This window comes from Solea solea, chromosome 3 (assembly GCF_958295425.1).
Source record: "Solea solea chromosome 3, fSolSol10.1, whole genome shotgun sequence".
Classification (NCBI taxonomy): Eukaryota; Metazoa; Chordata; class Actinopteri; order Pleuronectiformes; family Soleidae; genus Solea; species Solea solea.
This window is the reverse complement of record NC_081136.1, coordinates 14,758,236-14,781,813: the sequence shown is the minus strand read 5'-3', so window position 1 is coordinate 14,781,813 and position 23,578 is coordinate 14,758,236. Positions and strand designations below refer to the sequence as shown.

Here is a 23,578-nt window from a genome sequence, read left to right as displayed (position 1 = left end):
GAAGTGGGGATGTACAAATAAATGTGAAAGAACTTTTGAATCACTATTGTCACTGGCATTTTCACTGCCACGGCCTCACTTTAATCTGAACCCAATCCAGAATGTACCTAACATATTATTTTTGCTTGATTTTGATGTGTCTATGTCCACTTTCTGATATTACATTTTTATAATTCCCCTTTCTGTATTCAGTGTGTCACACAGGGAAAGGTAATTGCCTTTTAGGGATAATGATGTTTCACACTCTCTTAAAAACCTGGACTCATTTTCTCCCATTTCCCCTTGAAAGATCTCCTGCATCCAAATATTTGATCCTCATGGTTCTCCTTGGTTGTTCGGTATATTTAATGAAATATGCTAATAAAAACCCCTTTTTTCCACAAGAGTAAGCAGCCCCGCTGCAGACTCAGCTTTCTTTGTGGACTTTGGCACTGGCCAAATAAGATTTGTGCCCTACATGGTGGGCATTTACTTTGTCTGACATCTTATTACCATGCACGTGTCGCAGCATAATCTACAATCAAATGGAACGCGGAGACTAATTTGCTAGGTCGTCGGGTTAAGGGTAAAGTTATCGCAGGGGACCAGTCTGTTGCAGATACAAGCCAGTGAAAAACACAGATGATGTAGAGAGAGCGGGGGAAATTAAATATGAGGCAGAAGACCGGGGCGGCAGAGTCTGACAAATCTCATCATTTAGGCCAAGGCTCATTTCTAATTTGTGACTTAGAACCGAGCTACAAGGGCTAGTGGTTGAAATCCACCTCTACAATGTAGGACACCCCATCACTCACATGGACTATAGGCATCATTATGTGCGTGTCTGCATCAAAGGAGAGACTACCCAGTTGCCCAGGCTTTATTCTGTCAAATGGCTGAATGTCCAGTTTTGATCATTTGTCTGTTTTCCTGGCAGTACAATCCCACTTTCATGGGCACTTGTTAGCCATGTGCCAACCTGTTGCATCTGTCTTTATTTGCTAGCACAATGTTGCTGCTGTCACCAGTCTTGACATGGAAGGAAACACTTCCTGCATGAAGCAAAGCAGGGCTGCTGGGCGACACAACATTTTATACACTGCTATACTGAGAAACATTGGAGCGAGAGCTGATACTGTAGGCTTAATCAGCGTTGTGTGAAGTCATTTGGCAATGGCTTGAACACAACAGACGTTTGATCATTTCTATTTAAAAGTGTCACAGTGCAGCTTTAGAACAAAAAAAAACCCCCAACATCTGATAATTCCAAAAATAAAGTCTTAAATAAAACTGCAGGTAAACAAATCAATCCAGGATTGGATTTGGATGTGCTGGTGTACACGTGTCTGGGCCCTGTTGTTCTTGTAAGAGTCAATATCAGCCATTGATTGCACATGTGTGGAGTGCAGGAACCTTTGCATGCGACAGGTAATGATCCTCCTAACTGCTTCATGTCAAGCGGTTCGGCCTCTATTCTCTCAGTTTTTGCTTATTTGTCAAAGGGAATTTGTGACACGCGGTGTCACGTGCTCGCGTATACCTGAGCATCTGTGACGGTGCTGAGATCGCCTCCCGTCTCTTGGCGGAGTCGTCCCTGCAGCAGCTGCTCCAAGACATTGTCATCACTCTCCCCATAATGAGCCCAGGGTGGGATGGGAAGGTTAGGCGGCAGGGGTTGGGAGTGCCACTCAGTGTTGAGGGAAAAACCCAGCAGTGACACAAGCTGTCTATATGTGGACACGTGTAAGCGCCAGACTTTCTGGGTGAGCCAATGGAACGCCCTCATTAAAGGAGTTTTGTTGAGTCTTGACATTAAAACACTGCGTCTGTGATATTATACATTTCGCATGTCAAGCAGATCCACGGAAATATACTGCGCTTATGATGAGTGGGGGGTGTGGGGGAAAACAAGTGCAATTAATAAAGCCTGAACAATTTTGCCACAGCACATCATGATTTCATGCCCTCTCTCCCCAAATCACTTGAAAGCAGCCGATGACACCTAATCCGCTGCAATTGTTGTTAATCAGTGTAAAGATCGCTACAGTTTCTTCTACACTGCAACTGCTTCACCCCCCCCATCTTGTTCTGTTTCCCCCAAGAACCTGGGCAGAGAAAAAGGCAATTAAGCTAATGCAGTGTGGGTGTCATAAGGTTGTAGATATTTCAAGAGCAGAGCAATTTACCACTCGGAAAAAGAGAAGAGGGCTTGCATAAAGCATTCCACTCTCCCCCAGATTTATTATGCTTTTAGTTGTGTTTTATGTGATACAATTAGCGGTAGGTGCCAATAAGGCTCGCAGCTCAAGGACGTGGTCATCGCCAGGCCATCTGTCATTAATTGCATTCTCCCGTTATGCGGCAAGTGGGCCGGCGTGCGGGCAGGCCCAGGGGGGATGAGTTGAGCAGTGGTGTCACAAGGCACATCACACCACAGGTGTGGATTGAATATTTCTGTCAGTGTGGATCTGTGCTTCAGTGTACAAAAAATAGGACGATGTCCTAGAAACAGTTTAGACTTTAAAATAACCGGAGCTCTGTGAATGGAACTTTTCTGAGCGGATTTTTTTTTTTTTTTAAGATTTTAATTGGATTAAAAATGGCAAAGATGTTATCATTAAAAAAAATGGCCGTTGTATATTTATGATAATACAATAATAATGTTTCCCACTAAAGCTCCACCACTGGGCACCAATAGTCTTCTTAATTTGGAAATTTAGAAATAACCGTGCAGCCGCCCATTACAGCCTTATCAGCTCCTTTGGCTGTGTCGTCTTCATTAAGAAGCAAATGAGTGTAGAACTGCAGAGAGCGGCAATGATATGTACAGAGATGGCCCCCCAAGTTCCACGTTATCTGTGGGAATAGGGAGGGGAGACCTGCAAATTTACCCATAGTGCTTTCAGCAGCAGCAGCAGCAGCAGCAGTGTGTATAAATTGTGGTGTGGGTATGTTTGCACTTTACATGTTTTTTTTAATCAAGAGTTTGAGAGTATTTATGGGCTCCCTTTTAATGGGTTTTACATTAGCTTGTGGTATGAAGTCTGGGTGAAAACAGGAAATCACAACACCCAGCGAATATAATACCTAAGCTCTTTTTTTTTCCCACCGCCGCAGTAATGGACATATTTCTTTTCATTTCCGCAGAATGCCCGCTGATGTTGGTGAATCTAGTGCTTTTTAATGGTGTGTGTCTGTGGATTAGCAGCATGACAATAGCACCCTTTATCAAGAGCTGTTAAGGTGCACTGTGAAAATATAAAAGCAGGTGTGAAAAGCTTCCTATAGGTCAGAAAAACCTGGTGTCAGGTTGATGTGCTTTGCTCGACCCAGTCTTTTAATTCACAAAAGAGCATCATGTATTCACCTGATGCCAGGAAATGAGACTTATCAGCAATTCTTTCAGTCCATCATTCAAACACTTCCTCTTCCAGTGAACTCCAGGAATGTTAGTCAGATAAGATATTCTTTTGTAAGATGTTTGTACATAAATCACACCATTTAGATTCTTTTAGTTACACTGTAGCAATCAAAGTCACCAAATGTCAACCTATATGGGCCGCAACTGGAGAAGAAAATACACAAAATAAAAAGTAGCTCCTTGACATTTCATTTTCCACACCCTCTGCCACTGTGCCGCTGCATGTCCGCGAGCCTAATGAGATTTTGATCCAAATTTAGACGGATCATGTCTCGCTTGTATTTAAAATTTAGACTGCAGATACCTGAGCAAATGGCTGCTTTGTGCAGCTTTCTGACAATGTGTCATGACAAGGAAGACTCACTGTTGCCATGAAGTCTCTTCTGGGGGAAGTGGGAGTGTACCAGCACCATGTTCCGCTCTCATCAGCATGAGCGAGTAAAAGCAAAATGGCACCCTGTGGTGTCGCTGAAGGACAGGTGGGGAGATGGGTTCCTGACATATGTCAACATGTGTACTCAAAATCACCCGTCATGACTGTGCTTGCCAGGGTTTATTTTGTCAGTGAGGATTTGATTGACAGGTTGGCAGAGATGCAAATGATCATATGCTGCTTTTTTTTCTTTGTTTCTTTCTTTTTTTCTTTGTATGTTTGTTTGTTTGTATGTTTCTTTCTTTCTGTCTGTCTGTCTTTTTTAATTCAATGAAAGCCAAAGGTTGGCAGACCAAAGTTACTTAGTTTGTACAGCAACAGCAACCTTTAGCATTTACAATGGTTACTGCAATCCACATTCCAAAAATTCTAGGTTGCTGGTTGCTTTTGTTTCTGTTTCTGAAAACACTCTGTTTTACATTGTGTTCATGCACATTCTGTAAGTGTGCTTTTACATAACTGTCCCAATGTCTATTTTTAATGTCTATTTAAACACTGAAACTATTGGGTGAGCAGAAGGCAGAGATTGAAAGTAAAATCTATGAGCAGTGGCAACAGTAGCTCTGTTTGAGACGTTTTTCAGAGGGAGCCTGAGGCTTTCCTTCATCATGTCATTTCATTACTTATTGTAACAATATATAATATTATATGATAATATAATATAAGTATAGCTTTTAAGCATTGTCTGGTTTGTCTTTGTGTTGAATGATTGTGAATGGCAGGTGTTTATGTCACGACATGCAAATTAACAGTTTGAAATCTTGGAGACATTGATTGGCTCAGCATCAGCTATAAAAGATCGTGACAGTCGCAGCACAGCCCTGAAAACACTGTATGAAAAAAAAAAAGTATGTTTATTACAATCTTCTAATTATGAATTCATTCGATGAATGTGCGAGTCGGTTCATCTGAGACATCTTGAGATTTGTAAATATTTTGAAAGTATTTGTTAACGGGGGTGCAGAAGAATAGGCACAGAAAGCGCTTGCTGATGGGCTGGGGAATAGCAGGCTGGGATACACCATCTGTCCTGTTCTGCATATTTTCTTCCATTTGAATTGCAGATTGGAGGTGGACAGAAATTTTGGAATGTGAGCGATGGCACATGACCAAAGCGGCACCAACAAACCGTTTGAGTGGGATCGTTTTAGTGAAAAAAATGTGACAACAAAGACTAAATTAAGAGCACATACATTTGTACTGTTTTTTTCTTTTTTCTTTTTTTTTGTCATCGTTCAAAAGAAAGTGCAAAGAGTTGTCGCTGTTAAAGCTTTTCCTGTATGTGTGAGGACAGTGTGTAAAAGTATAGAGGTAACCTGGAGCTTCTTTATCAATCTAATCTCCTATGAAGGTCCACTTGTAAGTGTATTCCTGACCTTTCGACACTCGTCTAACGCTCTCCATCAGCCATTTGAGTTTATGAGTTTGTGAACCTATCTTGATCATCTCCCTTTGTATCTTTGGTCATCATTGTGAGAGTAGGAGTTACTGTTGTTTGATGTCAAACTGCAGTTTTGTTTTGTTCTTTTGGTTAAACACGTATTCACATGGTCAGGATTTGTGGCTGTTTGCAGCTATTATATTGAAAATGTGCTGATTCATTTTTCAGTGCATGCAACCTTAAGTCCGTGCACCTCACTGCTATGATTATAAACGTCTGCGCTCTTATCACTGTCCATAACAATTACAGTCATTCTGTTCCCATGGAATTTACTTTCACACCCCCCATCATAGACAATTTCAAGGACTTTGTTTTACTTAACACTTTGGAAATGTCAGCCCTAATGTGCAACTGTGGTCAGTGTTTATGAACAACCATAAAAGCAAACTTAGTGTAGCGTCACAGCCAAGCTATTATACAATAAAAGTTAATGTCCATGAAGAGAGGGGAAGAGAAGGGAGGACAATGCAATCATTAAATAGGAAATTACTGCTGTGTCACTCAAATGAGCGCTGCGGATAATAACAGCATTCAAGGTTTTAGTGAAATGGGAAATGCAGCACAAAACTTTAAATGACCAAAAATGTGAAGAAAAAGGCTGATTTTATTGGGCCCGAAAGAAGGACGACTATAATGTGTTTTGGTGTATAAGAGAAACTCAAAGTACATATTGTGATTTCTCAAAAGTGAAAACACTTAATCACACCCCAAGGCATTGAAAAACAGATCTGCGGAGTAGTTTTGAGAGGGAGCCAGAATATATGAAACTCAGAGCTTGGCCACTGACTCGGAGCAGACAGGAAAAATCAATACAAGCAGATGCCCTATTTTCCCTTCGTCGTGAAAACAGATATATACTATATCTATCTATCTATATATATATCTATATATATATAGATATATATATATGGCCCTATCCTCAAAGGTTAATGCCTCTTCTCTGGCCCCATGTAGGAGCACTTGAGTCTGGGGACACCAGGTCTCATGGAAACGAGAACTGGGATGGGAGTGCACATGGTCAGGAACATCTCTGGCATTTCAACCCCCTTTGGAAGACGTGATGCAACGGAGCCGAGACTTTTCTCAGTCCCCAAGAAGATAAATCAGGTACAGACAGAGACTGGGCCGCAATGCAGTATCTGCTTTTTGAGGCCAAAAATAATTAGGCAATATATTGGGTATGGCAAATAGATAATCGGCACAGTTGTGACTCATTGATGAAAATACATACAAATAAATGAGGCCACAAATTCAAATGCAATGGCTGGGGTGAAGTGAGATCTCAGAGCACATGGTCAAAATGTTCAGGCTTTATCGCATTATTATTCAGAGCTAAAAGCAGTAAACAGAGATAATGGAGAGTTCCTGCTGGGTCACAGCATATAAACCCTCTCTTGCCCTTGAACTTAAAGCGTTGCTGTATATTTTTGCTGGAGGTTAAAAGAATGAAACTCAACATCTCAGTGAGCCGTAGAGTTTCAAATGGGTTATGGCTGTGGGTTGTGGGTGGCTTTTTTTTTTTAAAGAGACAGCCAAATGCAGTGCTGTCCTCAGTTATCAGTCAATACTTTTCTCCAGCTGTGGTTGAAACTCGACTTCGCCTATTTAATTGCACGACTGTCTTTGTCCCAGAATACAAACACTCGTGGGGAATCAATTTACTGAATGAAGTGTGCCTGCCTCCGCGACTCTAGGTGGCGATATGCTCCCTATCACACAACCTTGATTCAGATTTTAGTCTGAATCAAGGTTGTGTGTAGTATCTTATTCACCTCCATGTGCATTTTGTCTTTCCTGCAATACAGTCTGGAGTTAAATTAAAATATTAATGCTGTCGAAACAAAACAATGCATTCACAAACACACCAATACGATGGCTTGTTCACTTTTCATTGTGTTATTACCTCACTACACCACTCACTCATCAAGATGACAGCAGCGCATGTGTTTGATTGAATTGGCAAATAATCCTACAAAATCTAAGCAGGTTTATGTTCAATTATTGAAACCTTTGGCGAGCTAATTGGAAAGGGACTGAGGGCTACTGGTACCTCGCAAGCCACATGTTGGAGACCCATGATTTATATGATATGAAAGGTTTACAGATTATTGTTCTGGCTAATCCCTATTTCTGGTTTACTTCATGTGTCATGGGCCAATTTTAGCTGGTGGCTAATTAGTACTATGTTGAGTGCCATTCTGTCTTTCTATCATCCATTTAATTCAAAATATTTATCTTTTGAATATTTTTTTCTATTATTTCTGGGTCAACGTCTGGGGCTGGGAACTGTTATTGTTTGCGAAAAAAGCAAAAATGCAGTATATTAATTCAACTCCCAACTACTTAATCTGGGTCTTTTGGTCCAACATTGAGAATTTATTTTTTTTAAAAAGTCTTTGTCAGACTGACTCAGTGGTCAAATCTTTTTAACATCACGTAAATGTCTGTTTTAACTCTTCGCACCTCGGTCCACATCTCCAGCCACTGCACACCTTTTTTGCCAACAGCAGCTTGATCAAAAGAGCTTCGTGTAGCATATTTGTTTGTCGATTACATAAAGCATCGCATCCCACGCTTCCCACCAGACCACCAACTTAATAACAAATGCTTTGGGCAAAGGCACTTTTAAAAGCGCAGATATTGAACAATTTTCTCATGTGCGGGATATTATTTCTCCACATTCTCAGTCATGTATTTTTTTCGACTCTGTTCTCGGAGCGCTGTCGCTCAGCAGGAGGAAAGACAAAGGCAGCAGAACAAGCTGACCCCAGGAAAGGACAAACATCTCTCTGCCACAGACAGCAGATTACACTTTATCACATTTAAAGGACTGGGACCTTGAAATAATGCACCTTTAACATAATTACCAGCCAGTAGTGCAAGATGGGGAAAAAACACACACACATCTTTTGAGTGTCACTTCATATCTGGCCTGACCTTCGGTGAACCACTTAGAATTTGTGCTGGCGTAAAATCTTTTGTCCCGCTTAACTTGATTTCCGTTTGAATTGGGGACAGAGGCTTTCAATCCAAGACCTGAACTGTTTAATTATCCTTATCAGTGTTTCTTCGATAAGGTGTGCGAAATTGGTTTTTAAAGGTATATTGATTAAGGTAACTATAGAGATGTGATAATGTAGCTTATTTGAATTCTTAAACTCTCCTGGAAAAAGCCTGGGTGATCAAAATTGAGGTATGTATAAAAAAGCGTGTATATTTTATTTCGTTATTCTGTTTATTCTGTTTTTGGTTTCTTGTTGGAAGGAAGAATTATTTTTATGTTTTTTTTTCTAAATCAGCAGCGATGCCTCGTTATTCCATTTTATTTATTTAACACAAAACCTACTGTGTTTTAATACTTTTTTTATGAAGTTAGGAAGAATTAGTCGTCTTACATCTTTGCTGTTGGACATACTGTTTCTAAATTGTCGTAATTAATTCTCATAATTATTTATAAATAATGTCATGGACAGAAATCTAGATGCTGGAACCTAGCATATTGATGGATAAGATACATTTTGCAGTCAAAAAGTACAATATTAGTATTCATGAATAATCTTGGGATCATGTTATGGAAAAAAACAAAACAATTGCCTGTGTTTCTAACGGGTTAGAAGTGTGATCTGTTGCACATACATTTTAGCTGTGACAGTAACAGTAATGTCACATATTTCTCATCATTTCAATCCAGATTTCTGTTGATTCACTTTTTTCAGCAGTAGCTCATCACTGTATTTGCCTGCTGTAATTGCTTGTGTTTTCACTCTATAGTAGTGTTTCTGTTTGGGGCAATGAAAAACAACAACAACTTAGTTTCATTGTAAGGATCATAATCTCTTTCAGAATGATCTTATTTCAGGTCCTTACATGACCAGTGAAATATGTTTCCAATCACTTTGATGTTACTGTCTGAATAAAATCATTTCATTGTCAAAAAAAAAAAAAAAAAAATCCTCCAGGATGGGTGAGGTCCCGTAAAACATTAGCTTGCCGCTTCCGCGCTTTTACGTGCGTTAGCTATTGCTGTTCATGTCAGGGTCAGCTGAATGTGTTTGCCCGGACAGATTATAATTTGATTGGCTCCACTGGTAATGATCTGCACTAAGCCCATTATTGGAAACTATAAAACCCAGCAGAGAATGGACTCGATCGTGTTAATATCAATTTCCTTAATGTTAAAAGCACTGAGGTAGATCTCTAAAGGGAGATGTAGCGGAGACACAGGGAGGGAAATGGTAGAGACATGTTCTGATGCACTATACAGCAAAGCGAATGCGTATCTAATCTGACACCCAGCACTCCTGGCTAATGTCTTGATAGGGCATAAGTGGATCATTTCTGCCCTTAGAAAATTTTCCCTTGTGCAGCTTAAAAGAAAGAGACTGAGGGGAAAAAAAATCTCTGCCTTTTTGCTGAACTGTGGCTCCTGTTCTCTCACTATCTGTGTAATATTTTCTCTGTCTCCAGCCTTATTGATTTCGGATTACAGTCGCTTTATGTTTCCCGGTATCCCGTTCTTTGGTACAGTGTGATACCTCACAATACTGCCTATACTGAGGAGCAGGTTCCTCCTGCCCAAAGGCTGTTTATAGCCCTCTGTTGCATTGCTCCAAATGTCAAAACAAATTCTTCACCTCTGCACTGAACAGCAGTGTGTTTTGCTAAGAAATACATGTCCAGGTTTGAGTCAAGGGGTACAAGAACATCCATCACTTCTTTGCTTTGTCATGGCTGAAATGAAAGTGCTTCAGTGGGTGGGGCTTGAAAATAATTTTCCCTTCTTGCCTGTAGGGGATGCAAATGAGTCCAGCTGCACTTTAATAATCTGCTTATTTTACACTCTACAAGGTTGAGATAAATACATCTCTGAGCTTTTGTAGAATCTCAGCTAACCAAGCAGTAAATTGTTCATTAATAATCTGTTTAATCCCAAATTTGAACACATTTCTTAGCAGTGGGAATGTGTTTAATCCGCGTTCAATCCCGAGTCAAATTACTCTGCAGTGCATGTTTTTTATCCGCTTTTGGCTCCAATTGACCCAACTGTGTCATCTTTGGCAGCAAAACAAATTCCGGTGCCATAAATACTTTTTGTGAACCTTATTTTTTACAATTTGCGACAGCCCTCACTATTCTTGATTTCATACTTTTTACATTTTATTAGCAACTTCAAATCGTTCACTCTGTGTTGGATTTGGATGAGGGAAAAAGTAAGTAAAAGATTGTTTGTGTTTATGTGTTTCTGACGTCACATTTCATGTGTGCATGATGCAGGGGTAAAAAAAAAAAACCATTCCAGGACACACCACCCACTGGCAACACTTACTGTTTGCCTTTATCCAGCCTGTACATATGTGTGCAATGTTTGGAAACTATAAGCACTTCTTCAGCAGTACTAATTGCATATAGGAGGCTGGAGCCAGCAGCGTAGTGGTGCTTCATGTCAACAATTGCCCAACGGATGGTGGAAGTGATGGGGTAGACATCAGTCGTTACCGTTTCCCCACCCCACCACGATTGATGAGTTCATTCATCTCTCCCTTCTGCCTTTTCTTCCCTCTGCTGCTATGAAAATGAATAGTCCATTTAAAATGGGGGGGGGGGGGAATCATGCCCTGGGAAAAAAAAAAACTGTCTTTACAATACCACAGAGGTATATTTATATCATCTTAAAGGGGAGGTTTGAGGTCATCCTCCAGTCCTTCCCCAGTGACATTTTCTGACTTGACATTCTGTGACATTTCCAGTTAAATATTGCTGATATTTCTGCAGAGGAATTAAAATCATGTCTAAAAGGGACACCAGCATTAAAGCTCCTTCTCTCCCTCTCCTCTCGCTCCCTCGCTCCCTCGCTGTCACTCCATTCCCTCCTCTTCACATAGCAACACAGGCTTACATCCACTACCTCATAAGTGCAGTTGACTTGCATCTCCAGGTATTAGGAGAAGTCTCTTTAATCCAAAAGGATTACCAAAAATTCTATCGCCCATATTTTTACCAGTGACAGACACAATGTGTGTGACTCGGGGGAGATTATGGTGCTATTTGGAGGGGGAAAAAACTCTTAAGATTAAAATGCAGGAACATAAGAAGCAAACATGCAGCAGATAGACTGGTGGAAATAAGCAAGGTGCTAAATGTAGTTGGCGTACATTTTTATTTCTAGTTACAAAATGCTTTTGACTCAATTACAGTGTTTTGTTGTTTTCACTTTCTCCAGCGGCCGTATAACTGCCACTGTTACACACTGTTTATAGCTAGAAGAAAATGCTAGCATTTATTCAAACTATCTGTTTAAAGAACTATGTAAATGTATGACCTGTTTTGAACAAGTTATGTATAATATTATGTAGAGCTGAAACGATGAATCGATGAATCGATTATTAATCGATTATTAATCGATTACTAAATTAATCGACAACTATTTTGATAATCGATTCATCGGTTTGAAGCTTTTTTCATGATTAAAACAAGATTTCTGATTGTTTAAGCTTCTTAAATATGAATATTTTCTTCATTTCTTTGCTCTGGATAACAAATTAATCATTAAAAGTCAATCATTTTGGTTTGTGGACAAAACAAGACATTTGAGAACATCATCATTTCCAGGTTTGACGAACACCACAACATTTTTTATGGTTTTTCTGATATTTTATGGACCAAACGATTCATCGATTAATCTAGAAAATAATCGACAGATTAATCGATTATGAAAATAATCGTTAGTTGCAGCTCTAATATTATGGTTGACACATCTGCCCTGATGCTGTTTTATAATGATTCAAACTCAGGACTACGTTTCAGCAACATTTTGAGGCGCTCAGAATGGCATACACACAAAGACAATACTTAAGTATAATGCTTCAATAAATAAATCTAATAAAATAAAAAGAAAAAAATAGGCAGTAGAGTTTATATCTCCCCCTTGATTATCTTAAATGTTCAGCTGTGATGCTTCAATGACTTCCTGTTTGGAGTTCACTTCTTTTGATGAGCCACTGCTTCAGTTTTTTTTTTTTGTTTTCAATTAAAATGCTGCTAAAGTTTGGACCAAAGTCAAGCTGAGCCATTTCTTTTGTTTTATTGGGGGTAACTTGGTTTGGTATACAACTAATTAAGAAGGAGCCAGTAAAAAAAAAAGCCTAGAAAGAACTTTACATACTTAACTGAGTTCAGGGGCAGAAATACACTGGTGCCTTTGATCAGTCAGTGTAATTAAAAGAAAAACAATAATTAATATTGACAGTCACCGAACAAGAATACATGTTGTTTTTCTTCTCCTCCACGAGGTGCCTTATTTCGGCAGTGATGTGCATACATGGACCTTTAAGTGTTTCGTATTGATTCTTCCGACCATTAGTCCCACTACCCCGCAGAATCCCTAAAAGCAATCGCTGACATGCAATCAGCTCTCATTAATTTAGTCGACCATGAGTACCTTTTTAGTTTAGTCATCGTGATTCACGTTTTGCAACATGACAACAGCACGAACCGCTGCTCCCACAAATAGAGGGAAGTGTGCGCGTGTCATAACGCGCCCGTATATTATGTATTTAATTATCTCCCATTAATACATGAGAAAATGAAAACACTTCATCAGTTATTTACAGCAACAGCACCAGACATTATTATTATTATTTGTTTCACACTTGAAATGTATTTTTATACATACGTGGATCTTAATTACCTTCCTTGTCCGCACTTTGAACCAGTTTTTTAAAGAGCAATATAAACAAGGTCATCATTATATAACGTGCATATGAAAACAATTTCATGTTTTTGCTGTCGTGTTTTTTTTTCAGGCCCAAACAAGACGCAGTACATTTAATTACAAGTACTCTTCCAAAAGGCCTCACTTAAAAGAGCATTAGCGCCAGGTTCGCTGGTGTTTGGATATTGATCAGTCAAACCAAATGATCAGATTGGATAGAAAGGTAGGAAAAACCTTGCAATTCAATATTTAATCTATTAAGTTGTTGTTGTTTTTTCAAGTAAGCTTTAATTTTCCTTTTAACCTGTATAATAAGCTCCCCGTCTAGAGCAACAGAACAAACGGCTGTTTAGTCTTTGCGCTGACTTGAGACAACATTATCAACATTTCAAAGTCATTATTTCAGCTTTCACTTTCACCAACCACATCATTAAACAGTATCACTATAAATGAACATATACATTCTCCAACATGTTTCCCAGCCAGTCCCTAATTTGTCTAATTGCCGTTTGGTGGCGGACAGATAAGTGTTCAGAGTGAAACAAGCCAGTTAAACAAACTGTGGGAGGCAGAACCTAAACAATGAGCTGAACATGTTTTTGAAACGCCGAAAATAGGTGAGAAAATGATATTCCGTTAACTACATTACACTGAGGTATGTATTTAATGTTGGTGTCTTCCAAGTTGCAGATGGAGCTTCTCCTGTTGTTTGTCTCTGCGTTTCGGTGACAGAGCCAGACTCTGTATCTGGCTCGGACTGATTCACATGACACGTCTCCACTCCCCACACATCATCCGCAATCATCACACAGTTTTTCTGTAAATAATCCATGATAAATATGGTACTACACCCACTCTGGATTTCATTTTCTGCCTACATTGCCAACAAGATAATAATCAGTGCTTTGGGTCACAGGGTAAAAAAAAAAAAACAAAACATAAATGCACAGAATTTCCAAGCCCATAAATTGCAACTTTTTTGAAAGTATAGCTGACTTGTTTCTTTTCCGGACTCAATTTGTTCGAGTCTGCAGCGTCAAGCCTTTTAACAGTTGGAAGGAACCTCAGAATCACATCTGCAGCAGGGGATTGTGATTGATCGTAATCAAAATGTAAAGTAAGCCGGAGCCATCTGGCTAATGGATTTAATAGTTTATTTGACTAGAGAGGTGAATCAATCTTAAAATATTGACCACAGGATACTGAAGGATTAAGGATGGGCCAAAGGGTCGCAGGGCAGACCAGTGTTGTTGCTGCGGGAAAGGCTTCACCGTGGATAAAGTCCTGGTTTCCAAGCAGTTTAGCATATTGAATCGAAATTAACCCCCCTCTGATGGAGAGGCCACGACGAGCAAATCCTCTTTCATTCGTTAATTCATTCATTAGTCCTGGAATGACGGGACTACTAAAGTAGCTGTGATGCAAAAGTTTGCCAAAGACACAATTCTTTTCAGTAACTTAGAGCTGTTGACTCCTCCCTGCCAGTAGGAAGTTATCAATATTGATAGATTTCATTTTGAAATGCAAACACAAAAATGAGTGTGTTTATTGTCACACTGTGGCACAGGGGCTTTCGCTGAGTAAAGGGCTTTCTCGTTCGCCAGGTTCCACTGTGAATATTTCCTTGAGGATAATGCAGGATCAAGTGATCATGATATTGACATTATAAGCATGGTGGTGATGGAGGGTCTCAGCAGTTAGTAGCCCTCAATGGAGCACAAACAATAACTTCCCTTGCAGCCACTGTCAGAACCAATCAATAGCATGGGGGGAAAAAAAAAAAGCTCTAGTGAATAAAATATGGATTATGAGCTCTCTCTGCCTTCGTCTCGCATCCCTGGGTGTATACGTATCGGGTGTATTTTCTCAGCGAATTGAGACAAACCACCAACCTATCTATTTACGTGCTGTTGACACTGGCACCGCACCATGCAATCAACACGCGGCGCCCGCGTCAGTGTGCGAAAATTAGAGGAGGATTTTTTTTTGATTGTGTCATTAAAGAGGGCCCTCATTATGATGAGGCAAGGACAATTTGCATGCTCTATTCCACAGAATCAGAGCGAGTCATTACGGTCATTATCCAGGCAACTGATTGGTATGTGGTCAGACACGCACCCTGCCCAAGTAGTGCCGCGGTTATCAGGCAGACTAACAACGCACGACGCATATGGGATTTGTATTTATTTATTTTTTTTAATATATATAAATCTAAAGCTGCAGTGTGCAACCTGATAATGATTGTTGTTGATATTATTCTGCGGGCGGGGACAAGAATCGTTTATCTCATCAAACTGCTGAACAACTGGGTTTTTTTTAAAGTGGTAGAATCGCCAAATCACAACATACATCATGTCAAGACACTGCACATAGTAAGGCAGAAACCTTTACAATATTATAGAGCAGAGAAAAACAACAGTTCATACAATTAGCAAACAGAAAAAACTCCCTTTTAACAGAAGAAGAAATCTCTGACAGAACCAGACTCAAAGATGTCGGCCATCGACCCTGACCAGTTGGGGTGAAAGGAAAAATGGGGAGAGAAAGGCCAAGACGGGGGTGAGGTAGAGACAAAAGAGAGACAATTACAACAATTGTATTCAATTATAAGTTTAGAAAGGACAGTTCGGAATCAGCGATGACATGTTGATAGTACTACAATGTCATTTATACAAACAGCAGCAGAAATGGTTGATAAAATGACATTATGCCGTTGTCAACTATAATTAAAGCGTAATAATAATAATGGTGATGATACTTTTACCTGTTTGTAGATATCACTTCAGTAGCACAATGTCTGTCTTGACATAAAACAAATCCCTTTGTGTATGTTGTGTGGAGTGACATCTCAACACTGCTGTACTGTGAAACACAGAGTCATGTGGCGCAAACGGGATTAGTCGCCATTGCGTGCAACTCATTTGACAGTCTGACAACGGACATTTAAAAGTTTGTTTTAAACTGGAGGCGATTGCGATAAGACAGCAAGCGAAGCTCTGCTGAAAAAAAATGGTCAAACTCAAATCACCACTACATGACTAGTGCGTTCAGAATCGGCCGCTCATCACAGATCGTCTGACGCAGTTTTCTTCTCGTACATTCCCGCAGCAGCACGGGGGAAGCTCAGCTTCATTCGATCTCTATGAGACAGCACAGAATAGCTTCTTTTTTTTTCCCCACTGCTGTGAGCAAGACGGTGTCTTTGGGAGTCAGTGGAGCAGTGGGCGGACACAGACGCTGGGTTGATGCGTGACGATTGGAGGAACTGTCTGAAAGGCAGAACCACTTTTTGACTGACTGTGTTGTCAAACTGTACATGACACCAGAGCCTTTTCCGTCTCAGTGCGGAGACTTCGCTCGCGAACTCTGCACGAGGTTGCTGTACTCTAGAGACAAATATCAGCCAATTGTTGTTATTTTTTTTGTCTGTACTTATTATACACTGTAAATAAAAACACTATTATAGCATTTCCTTTTTTTTAGTTTTACATAATGATCACATTTTTGTATAAATAACTATATTTCAAAGACCAGCAGCTGCCACTATTTTAAACAGTCAAGTAATCTCTGCCTCTCGGGGTCTCAAAATCAAAACAATAACAACAGTTTGACCTAGTTTGATGATGTCAGGAAGCAGTGTGGGATCATGGAAATTGTCATCTTATTGTCTTGTTTGTTTCCCCCGTCTGTCCCTGTGTGGCAGAAAAAAACACAGAACGCAGAAAAAAAGACTACTCACTGTCATCACTCCGATGTTTCATCTAAGGTTTTGCCCCAGATGTTATCGCAAAAAATGGTCCAAAAGACATATTTCTTTATTATTATTATTGTTATTTATATTTTGGACTGCATTGATTGCAATACATAAACTTGTATACAAAACATATGAGCAGCTGCAGGCAGTTTATGAACTTTTCACACAAATTGGGAGAGGGCTAAAGTGCCCATTAGAACAAGAAACAATATTTTAAGTATGTCCAGTAGAGGTTAATGAAATAAAATAGCAGGAGGACAAGGCATCGCATTTGCCATTCATTTGATACCTCGACAAAATCTGGCCACAAAGGCTTTACATATTTGACCCACTTAGTCCATAACTTGATAAATACTGTTTTCTTGTGGGGACATAACATAAATATCATTTACTATATTTATCCATTTTTGTATTGTGGGAGGTTCAGGGAGTAACCAGCGTCTCATGAGCGAGTGTTTTGTTGTTTTTGTTTTTACCAGCAAATATCTAAATACCAAACATGAATTAATCATCTCGCCACGTCCGGAAAGAAGGATTTCCAAGGAAACCTTTAGTCTCGTGTAAGTTCACAGCTCAACTAAATATAAGACATTATTCTTGTCTTTTTTAGATATTTGAATGCAGACATGCAGGTCGCCTTTTCTTTACACTTGCAAACACATTCCACTCCCTCGCTCACTCCCAGCATGTAATGCGTGGTACCAAGTCGATTAGCAGTTGAAATCCTTTTGGATTTGCTGTCTCTCACACACCCACAAAGTGTGTGTGTGTTCGTGCAATTGTGTTGATTTGTGTGCATATTCGAAGCTATGAACACAACTGTTTTTGATGCTATTTCTCTGTCTATCCAAATATAATGTGTTCCCATGCTCCTCAGTGGACGACGCTGTATTAAACTGCGTGCATGTTTTTTATAGCTGTAACAATCCAAACTGTTGATTGACAGAAAGTTAATTGGCACGTTTTTTTGATCATTTATTAATCCCTTAAGTCATTTTTCTTTTCAAACCCAAGCTGTGGCTGCAGTTTCTCCAGTTTTTCAGCACTAGACAGAAAAAAAAGACATTTATAGATGTCACCTCAGCTTTCTGTGAACTTTGATAGTTTCTATGTTTGTTTTTTAACATTTCATTTATTCAAGTAAACTAGTGAGAAGAAAATATTTGGTAAATTAGGCAAGACTGAAAATAAGCTCTTTCTTTTTCTCGTGTCAGACGTGAAGCAGTGCTTTTATCTGGTTTGGCTCTGTAAACATATGTGAATGGCACTGAAAAGGCCATTCGAGTTTGTTTTATTCCTCTGAGAAAATATTAACACAAGGATGTGACAAATGACGAAAATCCTAGGGAAGGTGCAAGGCACTCTGTATAGAAGAGTTAAGAATCTCAAAAGAACATCTTAACTGCTCTTGTATGAATGACATAAAAAGTCTCTGTTCTGTTTGTACAGAGCTTAGATCAAGTGTAGATGAGCAGATGTGAGTGTTAGTGTGAGGATGATATCGCCGTCAGGATGTAAAGAATCGCAACATTTGTTCTCTAACTTCGATTGTTCATCCTGTAGAATAGTCTCTCTTGGGATTCCTTTTCTTACAAAAGTACAATTTGGATGAAGTGTAGAGCTGCAAAACTCGGAGGAGCCAGAGAGGCTTAAAGGTTTCTACATTTATTTCTACAGTCAAACTGCTGCACAAATTGTTAAGGTCTCAGTTTCATATAGTTGTTGCTGCAATAGATGTAAGAAATCAAGTCTAATGTGCAAATGTAATGGAAATATTCATGTTAATATTACTTTTTAATGACAGGTAATTAGGACATGTGAAACAAAATTGTAACAACATGAATTGACGAGTTGATAAATTGCCGTTGGCCAGAAGATGATGTTTGTCCCCCATTTTTCATTCCTGTTAAAATTATTATTTTATTTATTGTTTTTTTTACATTTGTGGGGGATGCTCATTTCCATGGAAGCCAAACATGAACAAAGACGTCCAGCAACATCAAGAGCGAGACAGATGGAAACGCAATCACACAAAAAACAACAAAAACACAGTCATACAAATCGAAAACAGGCTTATTTTTAGCAGTCGCAGCCCAATAGTGGGCGGTTGTTAAAGCTGCAGTACGTAACTGTAAGTGGTTGTTGTAAATGATGTTACCGTCTGTTTCGGTTTGGTCTTTGTCAACAGAAATGCTGTAACATTCCAAGTATGCATCCGTTTGCCTTTGGCTGGCTTTACTAGCGCAATATTCCTGTTGCCTCCATCTGTCTTGGCATAAAAGAATCACTTCCTGTGTGCAGTGTGGGAATGTTGTTGCGATCTAAACACGCTCATTCTGTTTCAGTCCAGCAGACATTTTGGCACAGGTGATCCGGAAAGCAGCCTTTACTAACTCAGTCCCAGCATGAGGAGCTTGAAGGAGCAGCCAGTTACGGTCAGTGATCAGCAGTGTTAATAAGAGCGGGATAATGCTGCGCAGTCGTAGAGTCTTTAAACGTGATGCCGCTTTTATTTAGGTTTTTTTTATCAGTGAGCTTATCTGGGAATCTCTTTAACAATGAAGCTCTGTAACTGCTGGCAGACATTACAAAGGTTGCTCCTGCCCACACACTGTGTCTGTGTTGTAGAAGGGAGAAGCCTCACCCACCACCCTTGTCTAGATATTAAGAATAATAATAATAATAATAATAATAATAATAATAATGAAAACAACAACTACCTGTGTTTGTCTAAGTTTAAATAAAGAATCCCCTAGTGGGGCTCCCCTCACAGTCAGGAAAAGTGCTTGTGAATATGGTGCCCACCAACTCTTTGCCAACCTGAGGAAAAAGCCTTGGCACTTATTAGAGGCTTCTTTTGCCGTGTGCCACTTTTCTCCTGCCACAGGCTGAGCTAAGCTTCAGGGCAATATTTGCTGTCATAAGTATCTCTGAGATCAGGCTGCTATTGGCAGCTTAAATGACTGGAATGCAGCCAAATGCACGATGGGTCTCCAGGAAACAGCTCACACCCTCACGCAAATATGCCTCTGACCGGAGACATTGCTCAGAGACAGAAGCTGCATTCCCGTGTTTGTGGTAAAAAACACCGTGGCCTGAGTAATCAATGCTGCATTAACCTCTCTCATCAGCGAGATATTTGCCGCCTTAATTTAAGCTGCTGCCGCTCATGTTTTGTGCATTAAACCACAAATACCATGATTGCTTTGCCTATTTGCACTCATCTATAGAGAGTTGTTCTTGTTGACAGAGCTATTAGTCTGCAAGATACCACAAAATTCATCATAGTCACCCTGCGGTTGTTTCACAAATTCATCATTTCATTACTTTTCCACAGAGGGTGGCAGCGGGGGAGAGGAGCTGGGTGAGACACCGTGTTTGTGATAACATCAAATTCCCCCCGAAGAAAACAAAACACAGTGGTGTTGTCAGGCTGTTAGGGTGTGGCATTGGAATCACTTCTCCAGAAATTGCCACAACAAGAGCAGGAATTAAAATGTAAATTCATCACTGCTTGGTTAGAGGACCTAAACAGGTTTTCATTATATCTTGATCAGAAAGCCATTTATCTCCAGGCTCTCAATAAGTCTAACCCCCTAACCTGTTGGACAGATAATTAATGTCTGCTTATTGAGTAAATGAAAGTCATTATCTTGATTTCCTTTAGATAATTTATCTGTCTGTGCTTCACAGAGAGGACACTTCATGGTGCGGGCCACTTTACCGCAGCAGGCAATGATCACCAACCTAATATGCAGTTAGGCTTTTTCACATAATCAGCTGTACGGTCAAGGTGATCTTCATCAAAAAATAATAATATACACACATTTGTATATATATATATATATGTATATATATACATATATAGCTGTATATATGTATGTATATATGTACAGCTATATATGTATATATGTATATTACAGCTGATATATACAGTATATACACATATCTATATAGATATGTATAAAAAACAATATATATATATATACATACATATTAGATGTGCACAGATTCAACATAGCACTCAACAATCTTTCACTATTTCTTTTCCTATTCTTCAGTCAAAAAAAGGCTCCCCTTTTCTTCTATCACAATGCCGCCACATCACTACAGAGCCCACTCTCAAATGTAGATACACATCAGGACGAGAAACCATGGCAACCAACATACATACCATGCATGCGTCGACTGCTGCACAATGACATATGGGCAGTTAATAAATAGTTAGTTGCATTAACGCAGACTAACAAAAGGCAAGGCTGTAATTTGAAAATGTGTTTTTAAGTAATAATTACTGATTTTCCACATTCGACATTTACATAATAATGCAGCTTTGTGTGGCGTCGGTTTCACGACTCGCACTCTAAATGTCACACACTGATGTGCTCGAGTGGTCACCGGCCTGAATAACAGAGAAGCTGATTTTGATTAAAACGCTGCATAACAAATTTAATTGGTCACTTCTAGTGTATAGGAATATAATGCTTGGTTTCCATTATTATCATTATTATGATTACTTCTTTTTGTTCAGAAAATAGCAGGAGGATTTGTCCAATCCTGGTAAGAAAAAACAAAAACAAAACAGTTGATTTATTATCAGAAAAAGAATAACTTAAAATTCCCTTAAAATTGAAAACGCTAAATATCACATAAATAGTTCATAAAGCACTGGATGGAAAGAAAGATGTGCACAGTATGGCACCAACGTCATGTGTCTTTCGGCTTCTCCTGTTAGGGTCACCACAGCGGATCATCTACCTCCATCTTGTCCTATCCCTCATGTCCTCTCTTGTTACAACAACTGTCCTCATGTCTTCCTTCACAACATCCATGAACTTTCTCTGTGGTCTTCCAGTTGTCCTCCAGCCCAAATACTCCATCCTCAACATCCTTTGTCCAATATAGTCACTATCCCTCCTCTGCACGTGACCAAACCATCTCAATCTTGACTGTCTTACTTCATCTCCAAACCGTTCAACCTGAGCTGTCTCTTGAATATGCTCATTTCTAATCTTGTCCATCCTGGTCACTCCCAACGGAAACATCAGCATCTTCAGCTCTGCCTCCTGTCTTTTAGACAATACCACTGTTTCCAAGCCATACGTCATAGCAGATCTCACTAGTAGACCTTCCCTTTCAAAAAAAAAAACAAGACTGTCTGACTGATGTCTGTATTGTTAGATAATCAAAGCTTTAGCAGTATCAGTATTGGATCAGTAATGAAGAACAAGTGGTATTGAGCCATCCCTAGTTTGGTGCCTTCAGTTCTCAACATTTTTTTTAAATTGTTTTTAAATCCTAAAACCCTTTTCTTTTTTTTCATTTAAAAATAAGTGTTTTCTTGATTTTACACCAAACAGTGGCAATGATAGGCATTTGTACTTCATTTCCCTCGTCTTTTTTGTGGGATTCAGTTGAACAAAAAGCAGCAGCTCTGTAGCCGTTTCCTGCTGTGAGTCCTCGGGGGTGAGTGGAATCTGTGGTGTTTATCGCCCAGGTGGATGTTCAGCCAGAGAGGCTGCTGTAGCCAAGGCCAGGCACCTCTGACGGCAAGCACCTGGCCGGGTGCCTCGGCTCAGCTGCTCCCTGCCGTCTGGCTCAGCAGGAGGGCAGCGGTCGCTTCGAGCTGAGAGGGGTTGTCTCTCTGCCCAGCAGAGGGTGGAAATAAAAGCAGTGTGACTTCTCATCTAATGGGCCGAGACATTACTGTGAGTTTGCGTAAATGGCGGTGTTGTTTATTCTTGTGTGCAACAGCAAGAAAACACACAGTAAGTGTCTGGCAGGGATGCGGGGGGATGTTCAAGCCTGAGGATTAAAACCCATTGAAAAGTAGGAGCCATAGCTGTATTCTTCTATCTTTCATCTGACCTACATTAATGCTGAAGGCAATTCTTTGTTGAACCAAATCAGCGCTTCTTCGAACAAACTGAAGTGCTCTCAAAGCAAGTAGTTGCCGGACCAGAATTTGTAATTAGCAATCACTTAAAATGGAAGCAAACTTGATTTTAACATCCCACCCACAAGGGGAACAAAATCCTCAGACTGCAGCTGCAGCAGTGAAAGTAATCGCAGGAGCAATGGAAAAGTATCATGGAAATATACGTGTCCAGTAGTTGTGTGCAGAGATTGGTTTTATTTGTTATTTGTTATTACAGTTACTTTTTTCTCACAGGAATCATTTGACAATTTGTTTTTACACTCTTTATTTACATGTTACTAAACAAGTACATTTCAATATCTCAGAGATTGGCGAGCTACCTAAGGTGTGAGCTGTTTCAAATAGCTCACAAAATACAGATTGCAGGAATCAATCAGATTGTGTGCAGCGTTGAGTGTCGCTGTTTGTGCAGTCAGCTGTGTTTTCAGTGGTACGGTGCTCAAAGGAGGTGACATTACACAGCAGAAATCACAATATTGTGATACCTCGATACCGTGATATTTTTTTGCTTAAGGATGTCAGAACCTCAGAGTCTCATACCCTCCCATGTCAACTGGTGACGCTGTCATAAGAGACAGAAAAGGTCATTTTAATTCTTGTCTATTGCTCAATAAGAAATTAAAACAAGCAATTTATGATACAAGCCTATTTGAAGGTCCTAACATATACATTCCGTTAATATGGAGATGATGATGATGATCGGATGGTTAGCATAGCAAGACTATCAAAACAAAAAGTAGGAGTTAGAGTTTAGAGCAAAAGCAAACCAGTAGCTGTTCCATTTATATCTCAGAAGAGCACATGTCTCTTTGTCTTGGGTTAGGGTTTTATTTAACTGCCCTCTTCTGGCCATAATAGGCAGCTGTCTCCGGAGGCTACATGTGTTGTGTTTCCATCATGG

General features: G+C 39.7%; 1 long non-coding RNA gene across 1 annotated transcript in view; it reads left to right on the top strand.

Moving 5' to 3' along the window:
* Nucleotides 1-23,578, top strand: part of LOC131456817 (uncharacterized) — a 127,876-nt gene that overhangs the window by 61,418 nt on the left and 42,880 nt on the right. Inside the window, exon 2 of the long non-coding RNA XR_009239939.1 lies at nt 6,229-6,381. This is a non-coding gene — a long non-coding RNA (uncharacterized LOC131456817). The remainder of the gene's footprint in view (nt 1-6,228; nt 6,382-23,578) is intronic.